Source organism: Apium graveolens, unplaced genomic scaffold, assembly GCF_009905375.1.
Source record: "Apium graveolens cultivar Ventura unplaced genomic scaffold, ASM990537v1 ctg3148, whole genome shotgun sequence".
NCBI classification, from domain to species: Eukaryota; Viridiplantae; Streptophyta; class Magnoliopsida; order Apiales; family Apiaceae; genus Apium; species Apium graveolens.
Window position 1 is genome coordinate 97,966 of NW_027417957.1, and position 4,859 is coordinate 102,824.

A 4,859-nucleotide genomic window follows, 5' to 3' on the forward strand; every position below is an offset into this window, starting at 1 on the left:
AGAGAATACCTTTCATAAACCTCGCATAGCTAGGCATCTGTTCAAGAGCTTCAGCGAAAGGTATGTTGATATGAAGTTTCTTGAACACCTCCAAAAACTTCTCAAACTGCTTATCTTGCTTTTTCTTCTGTAGCCTCTTAGGAAAAGGAGGTGGAGGATAGATCTGTTTCTCCCCTGTATTACCCTCATGAGGAGTGTGTTCCACAGTAGTCTTCCTTGGTTCCACCTCTGCTTCCTTTTGTACTTCTTCTTCAGCCAAAACTTCAGATTCTGGAACTTGAGACTTTTCAGGCTCTTCGTCTTGCTGAATGTTGGGGCTTGCGACCTTTCTAGACATCAAGGTGATGGCGTTCACCTGTTCTTCAACTTCCCTCTTGCCTGGATTTGTTTCTGTATCACTAGGAAGCATTCCTGGGGGCGATTTAATAAGGCATTAGCAATTTGCCCTATTTGGTTCTCCAGAGTCTTGATAGAAATAGCCTAGCTTTGGCATATAAGAGCCTGGTTTTTGCATATAAGCCTCAACTCCTCCAATTCAGATTTTTCATTCGAAGATAGACCTGCATCATGATTTTGTTGTTGAATTTGGAGTTGTTTTGGTGCAAATTGTTGCTGAAAACCAGGAGGGTTGAATTGTTTTGCTCCAAACTGCTGGAACGGCTATTGCATCGCATTCTGATTGTTGCTCCAGCTGAAGTTAGGATGATTCCAGTTGTCAGGATAATAAGTAGCAGGAACTGGCTGCTGCGATCTCTGAAAGTTGCTCACAAACTGAGCTGAGTCACAAGATATATCGCATTGCTCTGTCGTATGCGGACCTGCACACAACTCACAAAAACTAGTTATCTGCTTAACACCAAAGTTAGCCAGAGAATCGATCTTCATAGACAATGCCTTCAGTTGAGCAGTGATAGCCGTAGCTGTATCCACTTCAAGAACTCCTGCTACCTTGCCTGTGGAAATCTCTGGGTTGGATACTGATATTCATTAGCAACCATCAGTTCAATTAGATCATAAGCTTCCTCATAGATCTTTGTCCATAATGCTCCACCTACTGCTGCATCGAGCATGGGTCTGGACTGTGCTCCCAACCCATTGTAAAAACAATTGATGATCATCCAATCAGGCATTCCATGATGAGGACACTTCCTAAGTATCTCCTTGTAGCGCTCCCAAGCTTCATATAAAGATTCTCCTGATTGCTGCGCAAATTGAGTAAGAGCATTCCTGATTGCAGCTATCTTTGCCATAGGGAAGAATTTAGTAAGAAACTTCTAAGAAAGATCTTCCCAAGTAGTAATCGAACCAGCTGGTAGAGAGTGTAACCAGCTCTTAGCCATCTCCCTCAGAGAGAATGGGAACAGTCTCAGCTTCACAACATCTTCAAAAATACCATTAAACCTGAAGGTGTCGCAGATCTCTATGAAATCCCTAATGCGTGTATTTGGATCTTCCATTGGAGAACCCTCAAACTGGACTGAAGTCTGTACCCATTGAATTATGCTAGGCTTGATCTCAAAGGTATTAGCTGTGATAGCTGGCCGGATAATGCTAGATTGAATGTCATTGATCTTGGGTTGAGAAAAATCCATCAAGGCTTTCGTTCGTGCTGCTGGATCTCCTATTGTAATGAGTACCTGAAACACAAACAAATAAACCGTGAAAGTAAAAGAATCCGAGTCAGTGAACTTTAACGACCACTGATGACAAGCACATAATCTAAAAATTAACACCGAGTCCCCGAGAGCGGCACCAAAAACTTGTTAGGGAGAAAACACGCGCTAATATTCACGCAAGTATACGCGTTCACAAGGAGTATAAGATATAAATCAGATTCGTTTCCACAGAGACTGGTTTAGGTTAAGTTCAATTTATGTACCTATGCAACAATGTATGGTTATCGCTCAATGCTAAGACAAATAACAAATTGGGTTTTTATTAAACTAAGAGATTATACTAAATAACATTAACTAAGATAATTGAGGTTGAATTACTATATATGACAAACATGGGATTCTAACTTCATTAAATACTTCATTCAATAGCCTTATTGTTCTTAACCTTAGCATGTGATGGTGATGACACTAATCAGATAACACGAAACTGATAAACGCCAACTTTCGTTGCACGAGTACCATTCGACCAGAAATCCACAAAAGAGATAGAAGCTGAATAGGTGCCAATTATATTGAGACTCTATATGTTTATAGAATTTGACAATATAACGGTTTAAGCACAAGTTATCCATAATGATTACATAGGGCAGATAAAACGGTTAGAGGTACCCACTAATCATGCATACAATACATGAACCTATGCTAGCATGGCAAGTTCTAAACCTCTATATTCACTGTCGTTTCAATAGAGATTAACACGCTATCTTATATGTTAGCTACGCACATAAGATGAATAAGCACAACCAATACCAGGATATCATAAAATCACCACACACCAAGATATCGAAACAATTAACTATTGAAATCCATAAGTAAATCCGCTAGAACTCCATGATAACGATTAGCCCATAATTGAATTCATCATCACCATCGGTTCCAATGAAAGCATGGTATAAACAAGGTATTAATAAACTGAGTAATAATCAAAGTACGAATAAACGAGATCTAGGTTCAACAAGAACGAAAACGAGCATCCAAAGTTACAACTAATTCAAAGAATCACAAGTTGAAAACAAGATCTTCTTTTTCGGAGTTGTTCTGTGCTTCTAGGTCTTCTCCTTGGTATCCCAATCTTTCCAGATGATGAAAACCCTTTTTTAAGTATATATACGCCCCTAGTGGACCTGGACCCTTAAAATCGTCAAATTATACTCAAAAAAGGCTTTTTCAGCGAAATCAGCGACCAGCCGCGCCTTGGGCGGCCGCTCAGCTCTCCTGGGCGGGCGCTCAACTCCTGGACGAACCGCTCAGCTCTCCTGGGCGGGCGCTCAGCTCCTGTCTGGGAAAATTTTTGATGAATCTTGTTTTGACCATAACTTGAGTTCTACTCGTCAGAATTAGGCGATTCAACTGTCCACGCGAAGCTAACGAGATTCTCTACAACTTGACAATGGCCTTGGATTCCAAATCTGATAACTTTTTATCATATTTCCTTTAAAAGCTCTTTTCTTCATATAACTGATACCTGAAATGCAATAACACAAAAATACATCAAAATACCAACAACTTGAGTCCAAAACACCAATTTAAGATTGTAATAAAGCGTTCCAAGTGGATATAAAATCCACTTATCATTTACTAGATACACATGGGTGTATTTCTTGCACACAAAAAGAGAAATTGCATCTATCTTGATTGATCATGTCAAATAACTGGATAAATTGGTCAAAGACTCTGTGAAAATCATAAGAAGTGATAATGGCACTGAGTTCAAGAATATGATTATGGAAGAGTTCTGCCAAGACCATGGAATAAAGCAGGAATTTTCTGCTCCTGGAACTCCACAGCAAAATGGAGTTGTTAAAAGAAAGAATAGAACTCTTATTGAAGTTGCACGAACTATGCTTGATGAAGCAAAGTTACCAACCTACTTTTGGGCTTAAGCTGTGCAGAATGCTTGTTTTACTCAGAATGCAACACTTATCAACAAGCATGGAAAGACACCATATGAGATGGTGAAGAAAAAGAAGCCAAATCTGAAGTACTTTCATTTATTTGGTTGCAAGTGTTTTATTCATAAGACTCATCCTGAACAGCTATCCAAATTTGATCTAAAAGCTGATGAAGGAATTTTTGTTGGATATCCACTTTCCACAAAAGCTTTCAGAATCTACAATTAAAGAACAAGGGTTGTCATAGAATCTATCAATGTCTCTTTTGATGATAAGAAGATTACTGGATTTGAAAATTTCAATGATCACGATCAACTGAGATTTGAGAATGAAGTTTTAAATTCTGATTCTGTAAATTCTGATAGTCTAAATCCTGATACTGCAAACTCTGATGGGTTAAACTCTGATATTATTGAAACTGTGGTGACTACGCCAAAGGAAAATGCACCTGTGCAGGGGGAGCATATTGAAGATCCAACCACATCTCAAGAAGCATCAGAACCTAGAACAAGCTCTTCAAGTTCTGATTCATCAAGTTCTGATGGGCCAAGTTTTGATAATTCTGGAAACTCAAATTCTGAAGGATCTAACTTAGAGAGCATAATTTCAGGGGGAGCATCAGAAAATATTGATGGAGATAACACGGATTATGGGGGAGCATCCAGTTCTAGAGATCACCTTCCATCTGCAAGGAAGTGGACTAAAGCTCATACACCTGACATGATAATTGGAGATCCTGAAGCAGGTATTAGAACTAGAACAACAATATCAAATGAATGTCTCTATCATTATTTTCTTTCTCAGGCTGAATCAAAGAAAGTGGAAGAAGCTCTTCAAGATGCTGATTGGGTGCAAGCAATGCAGGAAAAGTTAAATGAATTTGAAAGAAATAAAGTCTGGACCCTAGTGCCAAGACCAAAGAATAGATCAGTCATTGGTACAAAATGGGTGTTCAGAAATAAAACTGACAGTGATGGCATAATTACAAGGAATAAAGCAAGACTGGTTGCAAAAGGATATTCTCAAAAGGAGGGAATTGATTATGATGAAACATTTGCACCAGTTGCTAGAATGGAAGCCATAAGGATATTTATGGCTTATGTTGCTCATAAAAAGTTTACAGTCTTTCAAATGGATGTAAAAAGTGCTTTTCTTAATGGAAAATTGTAAGAAGAAGTATATGTTGAATAACCTCCAGGTTTTGTAGATTCAAAATTTCCTAATCATGTCTACAGACTTGATAAAGCACTTTATGGCCTTAAGCAAGCTCCAAGAGCATGGTATGAGACAT

At 38.7% G+C, this 4,859-nt stretch overlaps 1 non-coding gene across 1 annotated transcript; it reads left to right on the forward strand.

Moving 5' to 3' along the window:
* Nucleotides 1–1,128: 1,128 nt before the first annotated feature.
* LOC141700965 (small nucleolar RNA R71) lies at nucleotides 1,129–1,235 on the forward strand. The gene has a single exon (XR_012566612.1). It is a non-coding gene; the product is annotated as a small nucleolar RNA R71 (small nucleolar RNA).
* The last annotated feature ends 3,624 nt before the right edge of the window (nucleotides 1,236–4,859 follow it).